This window comes from Protopterus annectens, chromosome 2.part1 (genome assembly GCF_019279795.1).
Source record: "Protopterus annectens isolate FY-2018-M chromosome 2.part1, PAN1.0, whole genome shotgun sequence".
In the NCBI taxonomy this organism is placed as follows: Eukaryota; Metazoa; Chordata; order Ceratodontiformes; family Protopteridae; genus Protopterus; species Protopterus annectens.
In genome coordinates this window covers 680,027,589-680,049,871 of record NC_056729.1, presented here as the reverse complement: position 1 = coordinate 680,049,871, position 22,283 = coordinate 680,027,589, and the positions used below count along the sequence as shown (strand labels likewise).

Below are 22,283 nucleotides of genomic sequence, written 5' to 3'. Positions count from 1 at the left end.
GTCTTAGCCCTGGGTTACATTTGTTATTTGGATAACAGTAATATTGCACACTGAAATTGGTCACCCTTTGGGAAGGGCCTTATTAATAGGTGATAAGAGTTGGTTGGTGGCAGTGATTACTACCTTATAGCCTGGCAGGAGGGGGCATAGTTGGATAACTTGTGCCAGCCTTCCCCAGGAGTGTCTGTGTGTCAGCTACTTAGGCAGGGACATGAAGCACTGGTTGGACAGTGCGTGCCAGTGGGAGTCTTACTGGGGATCTGGAGAGAAAGGGAGAAACCAGCCTTGGACTGACTATGATCTCTGTGTGCTCTTAAGGGAAATTGCACTTTACTGTGCGTGTACTTGTTATCCTTCCCAATGTGCATGCCCCCTCACTGGTGCTAATGGTGAGGATTGAGGCTTCTTGATTACTGGGCTAGTGCACGGGCGTCAGTGTTTTCATGCTATTTCTAAGTAATAATTTGGCAAAGTCATCATCCTTTGAAGTGTGTTTAGTGCTGTACATAGAACTAATCTGCACTAAAACAAGAAAAAGTTGTTTTCCTTGTAGATGTTTCATGAATTTCTTTCCATTTCTGAAATGTATAACTTTGCTGAGCTGATGTGCTATTTCACTTGCTCAAGCATAAATTAATAACCTAAGACTTTTCATTTGAATTGACATCAACTTTTGAAAATCAGTCGCCTCTTTCCACAAACTATAGTATTCTACAATTTTACACAGAATCAGGACAAAGGAAACCTTGAATTTGCAAGCTCTAAACTGGTATTCTGCATAATCTTCACACATTTTAGCACACCAGAGAGAACCGGGATCTCCAAAACAGGTTTTTGAAAAACATTTCTTTAGAAATCCAGTCAAGAACTGGTTAAGTACTTTTCATCCTTTAAAAAATACTGGATGACTTCAAAAGTAAAAAAAAAAAAACATTTTTTTTTCTCATCCAAGTTTGTGCAGAGTGTTTCCTTTATCCTCTGCCAGACGGACTTCACTTATTTACCATCTTTAATGCTTTGTACAACTCTTCCGCAGTGAAATATTTCATTATCCACATCTTCATTCTTTTTGCATGCCAGATTTGAACTTTATTTTCGGTCATGTGATGTAGCCTTGTAATCCTCTGCCACCTTCATTGGTTCCTATACTGCACTTGCCCATCTTTTTACTTTTAAAACCTTGTCACATTTTCTTCCTTTCTCTCCAGCTTACCAAACTCTTACCTTCTTCCTCCTCCTCATCTTTCACAAATATTACTTTTAATCATGTCTCTGTCCTTATTTTTCTCATATTTCTCTCTTTCCAATAATGTGAATCCCATTCATCAAAGATTTTTTCATATTCCATTTTGTTGTGTACTTCCTTCCATTTGTTAATTTGGCAAATGTCAGTGGCTCAACCAGTAACATACTTGCGTTTGGAGCTGTAAGACTAGAAGGCTGTAGGTACTATAGTGTTGCATTAGGACTGCTGTGTGTGCCATCCTAAACATCTGACATTAAAATGATTTCCCTTCTACTTGAGTCATGGTTGCTTAGGTGGATGTAAAAGGATTCTATGGCACCTTTCGAAAAGAGTAGGTGAATGTTTCTCCGATCCCCTGGACAAATTTCCTGAAGTCATGTAAATACTGCCTTGTGCTTCCTCTGAAAAGAAGTAACTAGCCTAGTGGGGATTAAGCCAGTCAACAAAAGGATAAAAGATAATTTTTCCATAGTAATAGTCTCTTGTGTATTTGTCTCTTAAAGATATCCACCATTATCTTCAAATATTGTATAACCCAGTATGTAAATAGGATTATAGGATTCTTCCACAGTTTGAGTTATCTTCCACTCCTCTGGCTGTCTCCATTCTGCTATACAACTCATCTTTTTTTTCCTTTTTCCTACCTTAATTACATCCTTATGGTTGGCAAACATGCCCTGTGTACTGATTTGAAAGTCCAGTATTTTTTCCTGCTGCTGCAATTAAAGACTGAATTAAGAAAAAAGTTTGTTTTTACATTATCGCACATATATTTATTTTCGGTCCAAATTCCCATTCCTAATCTCCTACATTTCCTTATATCCTTCCCAACCATCTTTCTCATTTTCCTAATATCAGAAAAAATTCCATCAGTGTTTCATAGATCCATAGGTTAGTACCAGGATAAGTGCCCTTGTGGACCATTTGAAGCCTAACCAATTGTTCCATTTGAGAATCAAGTCTTGGCCTTGAGTTTGCAACTATGGTTTCAATACCCATCCCAAATACCCATTTGTTAACCAGATGGGCACACAGTCCCTTTTTAGGGGTAACCCAGAAGCGATGTCTGCTTAAGTGAGCAAAGTAAGTAGACAAATGAGGGCTGAGGCAATCAAAACCTTTACTATAGGAATGCTACCTTGCAACCTTAATGACTGTCCCAACTGCCACAAATAGTGCTGTGTGATTACACTGGAGTCTGTCATAATTCTTTCACTAATTCTAATGACATTACTCACTATATGCTGAAACATCTCCCTCACCACCATTCCCACACCATTTCTAGTATATCATCCTTCTGTGTAGTAGATTCTGGACCACAGACCAAGTGGCTTTTTGTTGCACTACCCTTCTACCTTGTCTCCTGGATACATAGGATATCCAGCCTTCTCCTTACTGTTATGTCCTCTACTTCCAAGCTGCTGCTCGTCAGTGAACTACATTGAATGCAGCAGTTCTTTGTTCATGTTTTGTAGGTTGGTTGGTTTTACGTCCAGCTTTTGCTCAACAGAGCTGTCCTAGGTAACCTGAGCTGGGCAGCTGGACTCTGGTCAGCTAGTAGCTTATTGACCCAGGTTCCTCCCAAAAATATATTGAGCATTTCCAGCTGAAATTCACAGAAGAATAGAGGAACCCCATAGGAACACAGGAAGAACATGCAAACTGCATATTGACATTGGCCAGAGATTAGCAATCAAGCCTTATAGCTTGTAAACGAGAGACGGACATTGACCTTAAGCATTATGCCATATGGTCTCTGAATTTATTTACCAAGGTGAAAAACTACCTTAGAAAATCTAGTAGCTATGAAATAACTTTTATTGTACCAGTATCCATTGTAACAAACATATTACTTCATCAAGACTCCTGAACCCCAAAAGTTATTTCCCAAAAACAAAAGGTACAACTGAAAATGCTCTCTCTTCTACAACTCCTGTACCTTAACCTTCTTTTATGTTTATATAATTTCACGTCCACATTATTATTCCCTCACAGAACCATTAAACAGTAAAGCAAAAATAAGCAGACTATTGGAGCATCCTTGTCACACCCAAAACCTGAAAAAGAAATGCTTTTCAGCACATTTTGAACTTTCTGGCATTAGTAATGTCTGTGTATGATTGAAGTAGTTGTTTTATAATTTGTTATACCCTGAAATGGCCTGAAAGGAGGCTGGCATGCTGTGTTTGTTTTATAGTCCATGTTTTTGCGCCTCCGATGTCATTCTGTAGGAACATGGAAACAAATATGTAATGAGAGGATCATTTACTGTTGCTAGTTATTTCTCCCCAAGAGTACTGTGATTATCTACACTTTTGTACTGTCAGTATCAGTCAGTGTTTGAATACTTTGCTTTCATGGATTTTTATTTTTATTTCTGTTTTTTTAATGGCCATCTCTGATGCAATATTTTAGGGAACATTTTAATGTCTGGTTTGAAAAAGTAGATGTTAGCTGCTGTTTTCAAGCTAGTAACTTTGGTTTTTCTGGTGTCTTTCAGCTAACTTAAACCTCAAAGAGGCTATATAGAAAGCATGACTTGCTTTCATACTTCCCTCAAATAACTGTTCAGTTTTTCCTTAAAGTTTAGTACAGTTTGGGGATTAGCTTGATCTGATGTTATCCATGTCATTATTCATCACTGTAGGGTCTTGGATCTGACATCGGATCAGAGCCAGCAACTTTCAACATGCAGATCAAGGCTCAAGCTCCTCCCACTCCCATAATGCTCTGCTACTCTCTAACCCTCCGATCTTGTTTGCCGCTATTCTGTACAGACACTAACCTTGGCTCGTGCTTCAGATAAGTGCTTACTTTAAATCTTCTGCTTATTTAGCTGTTTGTAGTGGGTTTTAGGTAGTTGGTTAACTTATGTGGTGGTGTAACTTCCTCCCCTTCCTTAGTTTTAGTTAGTTTTGTAGTTTACTAGATGTGGGTGTTTTGGCACCCTTTATTTGCTTTTGAGTCATTGGGGCTTAGTTTCTTTAGTGGTAGTAGGTTCCTTGTTCTTTTACTATGTCTGATAAGACCTCCAAGTTTAAAAATTGCTCCTTGTGCATTCGGAAGATGCCCAATTCCGACTCGCATGAAGAGTGCTTGTATTGTTTGGACGCTCCTCACCTGGAGGTTGTCTGCAACATTTGTCTCTCATTCAGCCCCAGGGCCTTGGTGGAGCACCGCAGTAAATTCCTGAAAGGTGAGGTGCAGGGGAGACGGTTTTTCCCCTTCTAAGGCTTTCTCTTTGGATCCTAAGTGGAAGACCCCTTCTTTGCCTTCAGTGCCTTGCAAGAAACAGCGGCTGTTGGATCCTAGGTCCCTGGATCCATTTCCAGCCCAGACCATCTTATCCAAGGTCCTCGGACTTCTGAGCTGCTTCAGGTCAGAGGCTTTCTGATCGGGCAAGGTCAGGCCAGGCTCGGATCCAACAATAATTCTTGAAGTCACCTTCCACTTCCAGGCATGTAGCCCACTTGATTCCTGGGTCTCAGAACCATACTCTGGAACACTGGCACAAGTTCCTAGGTTCTCCCGCTAAGACCACCCATTCCTTCTCTTTCTTCAGATTGTGCAGGAGTCTGTTGCCTTCTGGCATGGACAAGATGACTAGAACTTCTTGAAAGCCAAGTAGAATTGGGGCTTTTGGCTTCCCCAGCTCATCCAGCTGGGAGGCTTCGCCTTCCCAGTTAGTCATTCTCCTCTTCCAATCCCACCAGCTTTGGAACTTCTGGGTCCAGACACCTGTGGTCAGATCCCAGCAGGGCCGAGCATTCCCTTTTTCTTAACCCTGTCAGGGTCCCTAGCCTGCTGTGATGTTCTTCATCTCACATTGCTGCAGTCCTAACACTTGGGTAGTCCGCTGTCCCTCGGTCGGCCCGAATATCAGAGTATAAGGCTGACGTCGGTCAAGGCGCATTTGACTGACATCAGAACGTCAGGGTACAAATGCGCATGATCGACGTCATATCCTCAGTCTTTTTTGCCGCATGGTCCGATGCAGAAGCAGTGTTGCAAGTGCCGTTTGGCGTTCTGAAATTTTTCGAATTCGGAGTTTCAGACCGAAGTCAGAGTTGGTTAAGTACCCGTTGGGGAATATTTTGTTTTTTCTTGCCTCAGTGGTTTACCGGATGTCAGAAAAAGTGAATAACTGTATTTCTTGTGGGAAACAGATACCGCATAGGGATTACCATAATTTGTGTATACCTTGTTTGGGACCTGAGCACGGCGTTGTTGGGTGTCGCTTTTGTACTGGGTTCAATAAACGCACTATAAAGCGTAGGTTGGATTGTGCCAGGTTAGTCTTTGGGAAGCGGTGCAATTACAATATGCGGTCGGATGCCCCGGCGCCGGCTTCTTCAAAGAAGCGCAAGGACAAGGCAGTTAAACCTAGGTTAGAGGAGTCATCCGACGGACGCCGGTTCTTTAGAGCGTCAGTGGAACGGTGGTTCGGCGGAGGCCTCTATGGAGTCCCAGGAGAGACTGTGTTTTTACAGGATGTGGCCTCCCAGGAGGCAGGTCAGGCTGTAGGGGCTTCTCAGATAACTGTACTCCCCTCCCTTCCTAAGGTATCTAGGCCCTCTCTTTCTGCTTCCAAGGCTTCTCCTAGAGGCAGGTCTAGTTTTGCTTCTGTGGGTGTCACTCCTAGTTCTTCAGGTTCTGTGCCCAAAAAGCACATGCTTAAAATGGCAGAAGATTTAATTACTTTAATTAGAGGCTCTATGCCCCCTCCTGATAAGAGGCCTAGGATGGAACCTGTGTTGGGGATTATGAGCAGGCTTCGGATGTGTCTGAGTCTTCGGCTGAAGACTTGCAGGAGTATTCTCATTACTCTGATTCTGATGTGGATGATTCTACTCCTTCTGCTTCTCCTCCTGAGGATTTTTCTTTTTCAGAGACCCTTCACTCCATGAGAGAGCATTTTTAAATGGGAAGGTCAGGATTTCTCTGATTCCAGGAAAAGGCTTAGGGAATTTTTGTTTTTACCCCAGCATAGGTCTTTAGCTATACCTCCTGTTCTGAATGTAGTGGAAGATGTGTTTGCAGAGGCTGCAATCCTGATTCTTTGCCTCCTGCTCCTGTTAAACCAGACAGGTATTACAGGGTGCCTGAAGCTCATAAGTATCTTTTAAGAGTCCTAGGAGCAGACCCAGAAACTGTTAGCCAGGGGCCTAAAGGTGTGAAGGCTTCTGTTGTCAAGAATCCGCTTCCTGCGGATAATGGGGCCAGGGCCTTGGGTAGATGGGGAAAGCAAGTTTATACTTCTTCCAATCTAGCCATGAGCTTTGAATTGCCAGTTTCACATGTTGAAATATCAAAATTATCTCCTTTCACAGTTGAAATCTAAGGTGGATGCTCTGGAAGGTATTGATTGTAAAGAGTTACAAGATTTAGTGCATGTTTCTGAACAGGTTGGGTGGCATTCTTTGCAATGTCATTTTTATGCTGTACAGGCCTGCGTCTAGGTGGCTGCCACTGGCTCAGTTCTTCGCAGGCATGCCTGGCTGAGGGACCAAAATTTATCTGACCATGTTAAAACTAGGATTTTGGATGCCCCTTTGCAATCTGATGTCTTGTTTGGTTCTCCTGTTGAGGCAGTTTTAAAGAAAATGGAAGACAAAGGCTAAGTCTATGCAGACTGTTAAAGATTTTGCAGGTTCAGCCTCCAAAGTTTAGTAGAAATTGGCCTACTAAAGGGTGGGCGTATCCTTCTTATGATTCCCAGTCTGGGGTAGATCTAGGCGTGGCAGGGGCAGAGGTCAGGGCTCTTTCAGGCCTAGGACAGGGAGTTCTCCTGCACAGTCTTGGTGAGGCAGGGGTCAGTCCTTTCGTAAACAGACCCAATGACCTACCTTTTCAGCTGCCAGAACCTTCTCGCCTGGCAGCACCTTTGGGAGGAAGGTTGGCACTTTTCAAAGAAAATTGGAGTTTGATTACCCAGGACAAATGGGTACTGGATATCATACATCACGGTTACAGGTTTTATTTCCATACCTTGCCTCCTTTCAAAGGCATGCCAGACATTCCTCCTCAACAAAGAATAGAGGCTCACAAGCAAATTTCTCTGTTACTTCAAATAGGGGCCATACAGCCAGTTCCTATGCCAGAAAGGGGCCTAGGATTTTATTCTCGCCTGTTCCTTGTGCCAAAAGAACACGTGGAGACCGATTTTGGATTTATCTATCCTCAACACTTATCTGGACATTCCCAAGTTCAAAATGTTGACGTTACAACAGCTTTTACCTCTACTGGGCAAGGATCACTGGATGGTAACTTTGGATCTCAAGGAGGCTTACCTTCATGTTCCTATCAGGCTAAGTTGCAGGAAGTATCTGCGTTTTCGGACTGGGACTTCTCACTATCAGTTCTCTGCATTGCCCTTTGGCTTATCTACTGCCCAGAGTATTTACAAAGTTCTGGCTCAGTGATAGCTTTCTTCAGGCTGAAAGGAATACAAATCTATCCTTATTTGGACGATTGCCTGGATACTGGCTCAAGGAAGGAAGAGCTTCTTCGTCATTTGGGTATGTGATAGCAGTGCTAAGATGCCTGGGGTATTCTGTGAACGAAATAAAGTCCAGTCTAGTACCCTCTCAAGACATGTGCTTTCTGGGGTAAGACTGAATACAGCATCCCAGATGGCCTTTCTAACCCCGGACAAACAAAGAATCTTTCCCTTTACTTCCATCATGATGTCAGAAGTGGCCGCCAATGCAAACATGTCCATTAAGCCTTAGGTCAGTGATCATCTTAGATTATTCAGTTCCGCAATCAACATTCACTAATTCAGGAATATAACAAGGAACACAACATGATGGCAAGCATGGGAGATCTCAGTACACTGTATTCGAAGGATGCCAAGCAGAACCTTGCTATGTTAGAACAAATTTTGAGCGACTAAGAATTACTAAAATTTAGTTCATGGAACCAGACATATCTTCTCAGAACCTACCCAAAGTTTGCAGCACAAAGCTGGAAATGGATCTTCTTAATTCAAATTTCATGTATTGCCTCCACATTTTTCCCTCCCAAACCATTAAAAGCAAAAGCAACAAGGGATTTGATCCCAAGCCTGAAAGATGCTCCTTTCAAATTGGAACTTCTGGCCTTTACCTGTTGATTCCATGTTTTAAGGTAACTAGTCATGCAAGGTCTGGCTCATTTGGGCTGCATAGTCTTTTTACCGAGAAGTCTGAAACAGAAAATTTTAAAGTATTTGGACTTTAAGCTTCAGGAAGTTTTGCACAATGGAAGGATTATTCTTTTACGCAGCAATTTTTTGATTCTGGCTAATTATTTTTTTAATTCTTTTTAATTACCAAGGTTTTTTACTTTAAATGTCGTAGAATAGATTTACTTGATTTACAAAATTTGTTTTTCCTTTTTAAGCAATTTTTAAACAAAGATATAGACCAGTAGCTTCTCTCTCTTGTCCTCAAATTTGTTCAGTACTAGTTTACACCTTTGTTCAGCTTCTGATTAGAAAATTTTCAGAGGGTTGATTGACCATCCTCAGAGCTCTAATTCAGGCCCAAAAGGTTGAACTCTCCAATTTCCATAATGCGCTACTCTCTAACCCTCCGATCTTGTTTGCTTCTTCTGTACAAGACACTAACCTTATTTCGTGCTTCAGATAAGTGCTTACTTTTACAAATCTCTGCTTATTTAGCTGTTTGTAGTGGGTTTTAGGTAGTTGGTTAACTTATGTGGTGGTGTAACCTCCTTCCTTAGTTTTAGTTGGTTTGTAGTTTACTAGATGTGGGTGTTTTGGCACCCTTTTTTTACTTTGAGTCATTGGGGCTTGGTTTCTTTAGTGGTAGTAGGTTCCTTGTTCTTTTACTGTGTCACAGTAAGACCTCAAGTTTAAAAGAATTGCTCCTTGTGCATTAGGAAGATGCCCAATTCCGACTTCATGAAGAGTGCTTGTATTGTTTGGACGCTCCTCACCTGGGGTTGTCTGCAACATTTGTCTCTCATTCAGCCCCAGGGCCTTGGTGGAGCACGCGATAAATTCCCTGAAAGGTGAGGTGCAGGGGGCTGTTTTTCCCCTTGTAGGGCTTTCTCTTTGGATCCTAAGTGGGAAGGCCTTCTTTGCCAGCCAGTGCCTTGCAGGGAAACAGCGACTTCATTGGATCTGAGTCCCTGGATCCATTTCAGCCAGACCATCTTATCCAAGGTCCTCCGGACTTCTGAGCTGCTTCAGGTCCAAGGGCTTTCTGATCCCAGAACCAAAAGGTCGGGCCAGGCTGGGATCAACATCATTCTTAAGTCACCTTCCACTTCCAGGCATGTAGCCCACTTGATTCCTGGGTCCTCAGAACCATACTCAGGTGCTGGTTCCTAGGTTCTCCAGCTGGGCCACCCATTCCTTCTCTTTCTTCAGATTGTGCAGGAGTCCTGTTGCCTGCAAGCATGAACAAGATGACTACTTCTTGAAAGCCAAGTAGAATTGGGGCACGGCTTCCCAAGCTCATCCAGCTGGGGCTTAGCCTTCCCAGTTGGTCATTCTCCCCACCTCTTCCAATCCCACCAGCTTTTGAGACTTCTGGGTTGAGCACATAGTAGTCTGAGATCCCAGCAGGGCCGAGCATTCCCTTTTTCTTAACCCTGTCAGGGTCCCTAGCCTGCTGTGTTTCTGCACCCTTGTACTAGAGTGGACCCCATGCCAGAGTGGTCGATGCTGGCTCCACAGGGGTGGGATCAGGTCTGTTTTTTTCGGACTGGTTTCTCCTCCTCTGGGCCTCGGCCCTCGATAGTTCTGGACCGGTATTACCAAGAGATCGTAGTGCTGTGTTGGGGCTCGTTTCTCCTCTCCAGGGGACTTCGCCGTCCAAGGTTGGGGATGGGATTGATTCCATCCCCTCAGCCTTCTGGGTGGTAGAGAGGACCTTCTCCAGGACTGGAGTTTCATCTCCCTTCTCTCCAGGTCCATCCTTCCCTCTCTCTCCCTTGGGTGGCAAGACCTCTCATCCTGTCCAGGGTCAGCTCTACTGAGGGGCCTACCTACCTTTGAAGGGTCTTTGCTTCTTCCAAGCCCTCCCTGGAGCCCCCCACGGAGGAGGTACCTCATAAGAGAAAGTCCAAGAGGAGGCACTTAGCCTCCCCTGTGGGTCCCCTCACTGAAGACACTGACCTTGAAGGAGATGGGTCCCCTAGATCTCCGCACTACAGTGTCTCCTTTGGGGGATATCCTTTAAGCAGGAGGGCAGATTGTCTCCCCAACTCTGGTCTTCGGAGGAGTCGGTATTTCTGAAGGCTTTTGGGATGGGCCTCTCTACTTCCTGGGTGTCTCTCCCTGCCAGTGAGTTAGATCTTATTGCTGGCAGGTCTTGGAAGGAGCCCAACACTGTGGAGCCATATCTTACATGAGCAGACAAGCTCCTTAGCCATTCTGTGGACTGCCCCTTCTGGAGCAAAGGAGTTCCATTCAATGCCAATTGCGGTCACTGGCACCATTAAACAGGAGCTGGCAGAACAGTGCCCCATGGTTCATCCTGTAAACAGGGAGTTCCAGGTAATAGACCATCACGGGAAGCATGTGTACACCTCTGCTACCTTTGGACTAGGTCCATTAATTACTTGGCACATTTTACCTCCTCTAAAGGGACTTAGTTCAAGAGCTCTTCACTTCCCTTAGAGTTATTTTTGGTGTAGAAATTTTAAAAGGTTGTCTCCAAAGCTTTCTCCTCTAGTGTCCCTCTCCAATTCCTTGATGATGCTAATTTCCGATGTTGCAGAAGCTACCTCTTGAGCAGCAGGTACTGGCATAGCTATACGGCTTCATGCTTGGTTGCATTTATGTGGGTTTGCAGAACCCTACAAAATCTTTTACCAGCACCTCCTTTGATGGGTCCACCCTGTTTTGGACCTTTCATTTAGGACACTTTGACCAGTAGTGATCAGGAAGGGAAGACGTTTTCTGCAGTCGGGATAAAGCTTTCTCTTCCTCAGATCAGGATCAAGCTTTTCTACTCCTCAGAGGTCCTTCATCAAGAACCAGCAAGGAACTAGGAAGATGTGGTTCCAGAAGTCGGCCTCCCTTCCAGGACACTCCTGATGACTCTTCCAGAGGCAGGGGGAGAGGTTTCAATGGCCGATGCTGCTGTAGAGGCAGGGGGTTCTGCAAAGTCAAGGCTCTAGGGAACCCTTCTCTGAGCAGCCCTATCAGCATTCCTGAAGCATTGCCTTGACTGCTCTATCATGGAGGCGGTTGGGTTCGCATTTCCCTTCACCCAGTAGCCTGGCCAAATAATTCCTCTGATCAGTGGGTGTTAAAGATTGTTTCCAGGGGTTATATAATTCCCTTTTCAGAACCCCCTCCCATTCAAAGTTACCTCCTCAACATTCCACCCAGTCAGAGGGAGATGGCCTTCAAGGAAGTTCAACAACTTTATCAAAAAGAACCATACAACAGGTCCCAGCAGGACAAAGAGGAGCCAGTACTTATTCTCATTTCTTTTTAGTGCCAAAAAAGATGGGGGGACCTGTGTCCTATTTTGGATCTCAACGAGCGCAATCTGCCAAAAAATCAAGTACCGGTTGGTCACTGCTCAGTCCATTCTGCTTCTCTTATGCAAGGATGATTGGATGTGCTCCGTGGATCTCCAGGACGCCTACCATCACATCAAGATAGACAAGTATTCTGGGAGACATCTTTGCTTCTGGTTAGGAGCCAATCATTACCAGTTCAGAGCCCTACCCTTTGGTCTCACCACAGCCCCATGGGTGTTTACCAAATCTATGGCAGTGGTAGTGGCTCACCTGTGGCTGTGGGAATTCCAGGTCTTTCCATACCTCGACGATTGGCTCCTCATGGCACCTTCTAGACATTGACTGTCACAAGCAACCCATTATGCCCTTTCCCTTTTCAGTCAGTTGGGGATTTCAGTCTGTCTTTTGAAATCAAATTTGTTCCCCATTTAGCAGTTGAAGTTCATCAGAGTCAAACTAGACTCCATCTCAGAGATTGCAGCTTTGCCTGTCCACAGGGTTCAGTTGATCCCGGGAGCAGGTTATGCAAATCTTAGATCTGTTGCATTCCCCCAGTTCACTTGATTCTTCGAACCATAGGATCCATGGCTGCAGCCATTCAGCTGGTTCACCTAGCAAGGTATTATATGAGGGTTTTATAGTGGACCCGAGCGGCTCAGTAGTCCACTCTGTCCCAACCTATGTCCATAAAGTTGACGCCTGTATGCAGATGACAACTTCTTTGGTGGCTTCATTCTTAGGATCTTCTCCTAGGCAGGCCCTTTTCTCTTCCTCCACTCAAGGCCATGGTAACCACAGATGCTTCCCTGTTGGGGTAAGGGGGCATTTCCAGGGGATAACTGTCCAAGGCACGTTGGTCTCCCATAAACACCAACTTGCACATACACATACTGGAGATGAGAGCAGTTCTAACTTTGCAAGCCTTTCAAGACTGCCTCCCTCTGGGAATGATTGCAGTTCAGACGGGCAACATGGCTGTGATCTGGTATGTCAGCAAGCGGAGGGAACACTTTCTTACTCATTGGGCAGAGAGGCCTTGAGAGTGTGGGAATGAGCAATGTCCTCTGGGCGCTTTCGCCTTGCAATGCGTATTCCTGGGGATTCTAACGTGTTGGCCAATAAACTTAGCAGATTCATCTAGATTCCTCAGGAGTGGTCCCTCAATCCCACGGTAGTGAAGCAGATTTTCTACTGGTGGGTTCAGCCATGCTGTGACCTGTTTGCCTCCCCAACCCAACCACAAGTGCTGCATGTACTTTGCCCTGACCCCCCCCCTTTCCTGGGGAGTCACTGAGGGATGATCTAGTTCACAACTGGCCTTTGGGTCTCCTTTCCACTTAACCTCCTGTCTCTCTAATTTCCAAGGTTTACCAGAAATCACAATACCTGAGGACATCCCTGATCCTCATTGCTCCTTTCTAGCCTCGTCAGTCATAGTTTCCCTTCTTCCGGTCTCATCTAAAGAATCCTTCCTAGGTACTAGATCCTCTTTGGGATCTAATCTCCCATCTGTCGGGGCTTCCTCTTCCAAATCTTCAGACCCTTCACCTAACTGCATGGTTTCTCCAATTCCAGTGATCTTGAAACAGTCCAGGTTAGATTCTCCCATGAAGCATATTCTAGTCTCTCAGAAACCTTCCACCACAAAGGTTTATAGTAGTAAGTGGGAAAAGGTTTTTTATCTGAGCTAAGAGCACGAATCTGGACCCTTTTTCTGCCCCTGTTCAAGATGTAATTTTGTTTTTGTCCTCTCTTCCAAGCAGGAGCAATTTTTTGTACTATTAAGCTTCAGCTGGTGGTGATTTCCAAGTTTCATGAGACCAGTGAGTCTACATTTTCTTCCAGGCTTTGCAAAGTATTCCTAAAAGGGGTTGTTCTTTGAAGGCCACCTGTTAAGGATCCCTTGCCTCCTTGGGACTTAACCCTTGTGCTGCAATCTCTAACTAGGTTTCCTTTTGAGCCTCCTGCTAGTTCATGCCATCTTAAGTTCTTGTCATGGAAAATGGCCTTCCTCATTGCCATAACTTCAGCTGTGAGGGTTTCTGAATTGTAAGCGCTTTCCATTTCTCCCCCGTAGATGGTATTTCACAAAGATTGAGCATCGCTTAGGACAAATCCCTCTTTCTTGCCCAAGGTTGCATCTGAATCCAGTCTTAACCGATGTATTTAGTTGCCAGTGTTCTTCCCATTATTCCAGTAAATTAGAGCACATTCTGCATACCCTAGATGTGCATGGGCAACTTTGTTTCTGTCTACATAGGACCAAAGGATTTTACAAGTTGGATCAGCTTTTTGTGGCTTTCTCCCTCAATATATGTGATCTCCCAGTTTCTAAGGTGATTGTTTCTAGATGGCTCTCTAGCTGCATCTGTACAGTCTATGACAATAGGAAACTTGAAGTTCCAGGAAGAATCAGTGCCCATTCAACGAGGTCCATGGCTACTTGCTCAGCATTCTTGGCGAAACACACTATTGATGACATTTGTGCTGCTGCAACTTGGTCTAACCCGCACACTTGTATATCCCATTACAAGCTGGATTTGATTTCCAGAAGCAGGGCTTCTTTTGGCTCCACAGTGCTCCAGCATGTCCTTCCTTGAGGCCTCCCAGGATAAATAAAGCCTGGGGACTTTGACCCTGCGGTGATGAATGACATGGATAACATCAGAAAGAGTTGTGTACTTACCATAACTTGGCATCTGTGTTATCCTATGTCATTATTCATCACATTTCCCACCCGCCATCCCCTAACTTGTTGGATCTTGGAGGAAGGTGGGGTGTTGTTGGGTCCAGACTCTCTCTTCTCTTGTTTTTGTTGGAATAGTTTTTAGGGATATGTTGGCAAACTCTATGTGAGAGTCAGAGAGCAGCAGAGCATTACGGGAGAGGGAGGAGCTTTGCCTTGGATCTGTCAGTTGAAAGTTGCCAGCTCAGATCTGATTTTAGATACAAGACCCTGCAGTGATAAATAATGACACAGGATAACACAGATGCCAAGTTATGGTAAGTACATAACTTTTCTACTATGAGAGAATTCCATGTTCTGCCTGTTCCATGTTTAAAAAATACAGTAAACATAATTTTAAAGTTCACTGCTTTCAATTCCACAGAGTGGTTTGTCTCGTATGTAGCACAAAACTTAGTCCAAACCATAAAATTAACAACTCGCTTTTTAGTCACTTAAACACAAGTATGATATTGCCTTTGAGAAACGTGTACCTGACTGAAAACAATTTTATACTCTTCAACCTTATTCTGTATGAAAGATGTCTCACTTTGGTCTGTGTTTCTTGAATTCTTTCTACTTTTTTAAAAGATGGCGTGTTGTAAGACAAAACCTGTGTATAAGCTATATGTGCTCAAATCAATATCTTTAACAGTGAAACCATGACACTTTCATCTCTGCTGCTGGTAGTGTACAGAATGTCCTTCGTAATACCACATCATCATCTTATTGTGCACATCAAGTGTTTAATGTGTGTGTCCTTTATGCACAGTTCCAGTACTTTGGCTATTTTGTTTGTATACTATAAGGCACAATGTTCCTTGTGGCAGTTTCTTCCAGCCTTGAAGAACTGAAAATGGCACCTGCAGTTGCTGCTTTTGTTGGGAGCCTCAGACCCACCTGAGTGAGTACTTTCATTGGTACAACCCAGAGTTCGTCCTTAAAGATTGTGACACATCTGGAAAAAAATGGTTAGACCAACATTTTATCAAGTAGGAAAACTAAAATGTTTTGATTTGCTGTTTAATAAGGAGTGGTCAGTTTAAGAACTACTGTTGAGCATCTTGCACAGCTATACATTTTATACTACAAAAAGATTTTTGACATATAAAAAAAGTTTTTCTGTGGCACTCTCCTTCACACAGTAAAATGTTCATAACTATACTTAAATCGCCTATTTCCTCACAACAGATGTCAGAAATATTTTCTTAATGCAGTAATTGCAAAAAAAGAAAACGCACACAAATTAAAAATGGTCTCCATTACAGAACCGATAATTTGGAATGCCTAATATGGTGGGGCTGTCAATGTTTTTATGGTATAGAGACAGTATTTTTATTTTGAAATGCTGTATATCGTTTCCTTTTGATTTGAATCAGGCTTGTACTTGGAAATTCTTTGTAAATAATTGATTGATTTAGTGATATTTCCTTTAGTTTGTACAGCTGTGATTTGACAGTTCCTCATATCTTTCCTGAAAAGTTGTGTGCTGAGTTGCCAGGGGAATAAATGCATTTTGTGTGTGAAACACTGAGTTGCTTTTTATATTCCTAATATAAAGTAATACCATAAGGTCTGACCCTTTAATGCCACAGGCTGAATGACTGAGTCCCTATGTAGATTTGTATTGAACAGTTGCAGTTACACTTGCATACTTGAAATGAAGCAAAATGTTTGAATGTAATACTGTACTTGATTCAGACTGCTTGGCCACCTCTGCAAAAGAATGGCCTTAACCCACATGAATGGTTTCCATAGCACAATGTCCTAAATTAGTTACATTACTAGGATGTGCATTGCTCAGTCTGGGTTAATTTTGGCATGTTTTAAGCAGACCACTCATTTAGTCTGTAAGCCGTGATGGTGCAGCGGTTAGCGTTGTCGCCTCTCAGCAAGATGTTCTCTCATTCGATTCTCGGCTGGAGCGCCTTCTGTGTGGAGTCTGCATGTCCTCCCCATGGTCAATTGATGTTAAAGACATGCAGGTAGGTGCGAGCGTGAATGGGCATGTCTTCTTTGAAGGTTGGACGTTGGGCTGACAACTTGGCACCGTAAAAATTCACTGCCAATCATGAGCGGACCGGAGTTCCGCTGTGGTGACCCCTAACCGGGAAAAGCCAAAAGACTTTAGTAGTTTACAGCATTATCCATTTGGCTGATATACAGTGTGTTTGAATGGCTCACTTGTGAGTTGGAAAAAATCTATCCTTTCTATAAGAAGGTTGTTGGTTAATAAGCACAAGTGAAACAAATCCACATCAAATGAAACACTGAACCAGAACAAAAAGAATGGGTTCCACAAAGTACCAGGAATCCAAACCACTCAAAGTAGATCCAAACAATGAACTTTTACATAGTGGGAGTTTGTCATAATAGTTAAGGTGTAAAGTCCCTTTTATTTATTTATTTATTCATGTTTTTAAGTGTAATATCTTTTTAAAAATGTTTTAGTATGTTAATTGATTGTTTAGATTAATTAGAGTATATAAGGTGTGTATTTTCATGGAGAAGTTACACCTGAAGAAGCTATTGTGAAAGCGCCTGTGTCTTCTGTGAATAAACTGGTACCTGCATGTATATCTGTGGATTCTTTGCTGTTATTTTGGAATTATTCTCAGCCTGGATTTTTTGCCCTTTGATTTCAAGGGACTTTACATCTGTTTCTGTTATATTGCTGCATTTCGGGCTCTGTTTTTGCTGATAATAGTTAAGGTGTTTACCTTACAGCCACAACGTACAAGGTTTGATTCTCACATGGGGTAATTGGCTATGCTTAAAATGACCCACATGGGCAGTTAGACTTGTGCTAATCTATAAATCCTACGAACTTGTACTTCACAAAGTTAAGTGCTTTTGTCCGATATAAAACTTCATCAAAAATTAAATACTGTTAACAATGACCTGAATAATAGTTTCAAGTTAGTTACATGTACAGGTTTGTGAACCAGATGTTAAAATTTTAGTGTGACATGTGCTGCTTAAAATATAAGATATTAGATACTTGTCATTTATCCCTCTACACTTAGAAGACAAGCAGGCAGGATACTTTGTTTAAGATGCTTTATAGAAACACATCAGGATGGATAGTAACTTCATTATATATAAACAAACTGATTAACCGACAGCTTACAGACATGCACACTTGTATCTCAACAGCTAACTACAAAATGGCACTCTGGCTTGCACTTGCTCAGTACTCAATACACTTGTACATGCCCACAGGAGGTTTTTTGGTGACATATACACACACATTGATCTACACTACTGAGCAGAAGTAATATTGTTAAAATTGAGAATATAAAAATGTGTATATAAAACAAAATAGCTTATAGAAGTAGCAGAGAATCAATGAATAACCTTAGTTAATAGATTAATAAACCAATAGATATTACCTGCATGTTATAAAGACATCTTATAACTTAGCTACACATAATTTTAACAAACCACTAAGTGAAATATTATTTAAACCAGGTGGTTTGCCAGAAGTTTGCCTAATTTGCCAGGCTCTTTCAAAAGTATTTTATCTTATTCTCCCAAGGGTCTAACTAAGGTTCTATGGGAACAACTTAAAGTACTACAAATAATATCTTTGTACATACTGTGTGCTTGTAGAGAGCATTAGTATTGTTGTACATAGACATGTCATAGTTAGGCTCATGGACTGATGTTCTTCGTTCCCCATTGCTGCAGTCCTTACTATTGGGTATAGTCCGCGTCCAGTCGGCCCGAATACCAGAGTATAAGGCTGACGTCGGTCAGAGCGCATTAGACTGACGTCAGTACGTCAGGGTACTAATGCGCATGACCGACGCCATATCCTCAGTCTTTTTTGCCGCATGGTCCGATGCAGAAGCAGTTTTGCGAGTGCAGGTTGGCGTTCTGAAATATTTCAAACCGGAGTTTCAGACCGAAACAGAGTTGGCTAAGTACCCGTTAGAACATTTTGGTTTTTCTTGTCTCAGTATTTAACCGGATGTCAGAAAAAGTGAATAACTGTATTTCTTGTGGGAAACAGATACCTCATAGGGATTACCATACCTTGTGTATACCTTGTTTAGGGCCTGAGCACGACGTTGTTGGTTGCCGCTCTTGTGCTAGATTTAACAAACGCACTATTAAGAGGAGGTTAGACTGTGCCAGGTTAGTGTTTGGGAAGCGTTGCATTATAAAATGCCGTCGGATGCTCCGGCCCGCCCGCCCAAGAAGCGCAAGGACAAAACAGTGAAGCCTAGGGTTGATGAACCGGCAGTCCCGGACGCTGGTTCTTTAGAAGGCTCAGTGGAGCCACAGGTTTTGCCAGGAGTTTCCATGGAGTCTCAGGCAGAAACTTTACTGTTACAGGATGTGCCTTCTCAGGAGGTAGGCCAGGCTGAGGGGCTTCTCAGGTAACTGTTCTTCCCTCTCTTCCCAAGGTAGTTAGAGCCTCTCCTTCTGTTGCCAAAACTTTGCGAGGTAGGCCAAGTTCAGCTTCAGTGGGGGCTTCTCCTAGCATTTCGGGTTCTGTACCTAAGAAACATATGCTTAAAATGGCAGAAGATTTGATTACTATGATTAGAGGTTCTATGCCCCGCCTGATAAGAGGCCTAGGGTGGAACCGAGTTTGATAGTTTTGAACAGTGTTCAGAGGCTTCAGAGTCTTCTGCGGAAGACTTGCAGGAGTATCCTACTTATTCTGATTCTGATGTGGATGATTCCACTCCTACAGCTTCTCCTCCTGAGGATTTCTCATTTTCAGAGACTCTGCACTCCATGAGGGAGCACTTTAAATGGGAAGGCCAGGATTACTCTGATTCAGGAAAAGGCTTAGGGAATTCTTGTTTTACCCCAGCATAGGCCCTTAGCTATTCCTCCTGTGTTGAATGTGGTGGAAGATGTTTTGCAGAGGCTTCCTGAACCCTGACTCTTTGCCTCCTGCTCCTGTTAAGCCTGATAGGTATTATAGGGTGCCCGAAGCTCATAAGTATTTGTTTAAGAGTCCTAGGGCGGACCCAGAAACTATTTCTCAAGGGCCTAAAGGTGTTAAGGCTTCTGTAGTTAAAAATCCTGTTCCCACTGATAAAGAGGCAAGGGCTTTGGATAGGTGGGGAAAGAAAGTGTATACTTCTTCCACTCTAGCCATGAGAGCGTTGAATTGTCAGTTTCACATGCTAAAATATCAGAATTATCTCCTTTCACAATTAAAATCTAAGGTGGATGCTTTGGCGGAAGGTATTGAGTGTAAAGAGTTGCTGGATTTGGTTCATGTGTCTGAACAAGTGGGTAAGCATTCTTTGCAATGTGGTTTTGATGCTGTACAGGCCTCCTCGAGGGTGGCTGCTACTAGTTCTGTTCTTCTGCAGGCATGCCTGGTTGAAGGATCAGAATTTAGCTGAGCATGTTAAGACAAGGATTTTGGATGCTCCTTTACAGTCTGATGTGTTGTTTGGATCGCCTGTGGAAGCAGTTTTAAAGAAAATGGAGGACAAAGCTAAGTCTATGCAAACTGTTAAAGATTTTTGCAGGTGCAGCCACCAAGTTTAGTAGAAATTGGCCTGCTAAGGGTGGACATATCCTGCTTATGATTCCCAGTCTAGGGGTAGGTCTAGGCGTGGTAGGGGCAGGGCTCAAGGTTCTTTTAGGCCTAGATCAGGAGTTCACCTGCTCAGACTTCTGGTGAGGGCAGGGGTCAGTCCTTTCAGTAAACAGACCCAATGACCTGTCTTTTCAGCTGCCAGTAGATTCTCGTCTGGCAGCTCCTTTGGGAGGAAGACTGTCTCTTTTCAAAGAAAATTGGGATTTAATTACTCAAGACAAATGGGTGTTGGATATCATTCACCACGGTTACAGATTTTATTTCCATACCATGCCCCCTTACAAAGGCATGCCAGACGTTCCTCCTCCACAACAAAAAGAGGCTCACAAGCAAGTTTCTCAGTTACTCCAGATGGGGGCCATTCAGCCAGTCCCTGTATCAGAAAGGGGCCTAGGATTTTATTCTCGCCTGTTCCTAGTACCAAAGAAGGGGAACACGTGGAGACCAATTTTGGATTTATCTCTCCTCAACACTTTTCTGGACATTCCCAAGTTCAAGATGTTGACGTTACAACAGCTTTTACCTCTGCTGGGCAAAGATCACTGGATGGTAACTTTAGATCTCAAGGAAGCTTACCTTCATGTGCCTATAAGGCTAAGTTGCAGGAAGTATCTGCGGTTTCGAGCTGGAAATTCTCATTATCAGTTCTCTGCATTGCCCTTTGGCTTATCTACTGCGCCCAGAGTATTCACAAAGGTTCTGGCTCCAGTGATAGCTTACTTCAGGCTTCAAGGAATTCAAATCTATCCTTACTTGGGCGACTGCGTGATTCTGGCTCAAGAAAAGGAAGACCTTCTACAGCATCTGGAATATGTTATAGCAGTGCTAAGATGCCTAGGGTATTGTGTGAACGAAATAAAGTCCAGTCTAGTACCCTCTCAAGACATGTGCTTTCTGGGTGTGAGACTGAATACAGCAGCCCAGATGGCCTTTTTAACCCCGGACAAACAAAAGAGTCTATCACTTTACTTCCATCAACTATCTCATCAGTCCGTGCTGACTGCAAGGACAGTCCTTCAAGCATTAGGGTTCATGGCATCTTGTATTCTGGTGCTTCCCAATGCCAAACTGCATATGAGGAAGCTACAATGGTATCTCAAAATGTATGGACACAGCACTGCCAGGATTTGGACACTGTCATTCAAATAATACCTTGCCTTCAAAAGAATTTTTGTGGTGGGCTCAGGAATGTCACCTAAACAAGGACTCTCTGTGACCCGGCCAGAGGCGAGTCAGATTTTAACGACAGATGCCTCGGACATTGCCTCGGCAGCTCATCTAAATGGAAAGTGGATACAAGACAAGTGGCCTGCCAGACTACAGCATCTACATATCAACATGAAGGAGATGTTAGCAGTCCAGTTTGCATTAATGGCTTTCAAGGAGTTACTTCTTCCAGGGCAGGTGTTGATTCTAACAGACAACACAACTGTCATGTGGTACATCAACAAGCAAGGGGAACACATTCTTATCCTCTATGCAGGCAAGCAATGATTTTATGGGAGACTGCGCTAAGCTTGCAACTAACTCTTCAGGCAAGGTTTCTGCCGAGCACAGAACTCCTTAGCAGATGTGTTAAGCAGACAAATCATGGATCCCCACGAGTGGAAACTGGATCTTCATGTATTTCAAAAATTGACAGTGTCATGGGGAACTCCAGACATAGATCTGTTCGCTTCTCCACTAAACCACCAGCTGCCACAGTATTGCACAAAGGGTTTCATCACACAGCTTGGAAAGTGGATGCTCTGTCTTTCAGTTGGAAAAACCTTCATGTGTATGCCTTTCCTCCTCTGCCTCTTCTTCCAAAGGTACTATTAAAGGTCAGACAAGACAGGCCAAGGATGATTTTTGATAGCTCCAGATTGGCCTCGGCAACACTGGTACCCACTACTACGGAGTCTGGTAAGGAAGCCTCCATGGCCTTTACCTCTGATTCCTCATCTGTTATCTCAGAAGGATGGTCATCTGCTCAATGTCAAGCTACACTCTCTTCATCTAACAGCCTGGCATATTCTGTGTTGAAACACAGCAGGTCTCAACTTCCTCAACAAGTTTTAAATGTGATTATGGAAGCTAGAAGACCTAGTACAAGGAAAGTGTACATGAAAAATGGAAGAGGTTTTTATTTTGGAGTACAGCAAAGAATTTGCAGGTTTCTGAGCCTAATTTGAGTGTGGCTCTTCAATATCTTACTGAGTTATTGGACAAGGGTTTGTCCTTCTCTTCCATTAAGATTCATGCTGCAGCAATTT

At 43.3% G+C, this 22,283-nt stretch overlaps 1 protein-coding gene across 2 annotated transcripts in view; it reads left to right on the top strand.

Moving 5' to 3' along the window:
- Nucleotides 1–22,283, top strand: part of MTUS1 (microtubule associated scaffold protein 1) — a 2,531,455-nt gene that overhangs the window by 1,138,670 nt on the left and 1,370,502 nt on the right. The window lies entirely within an intron of this gene.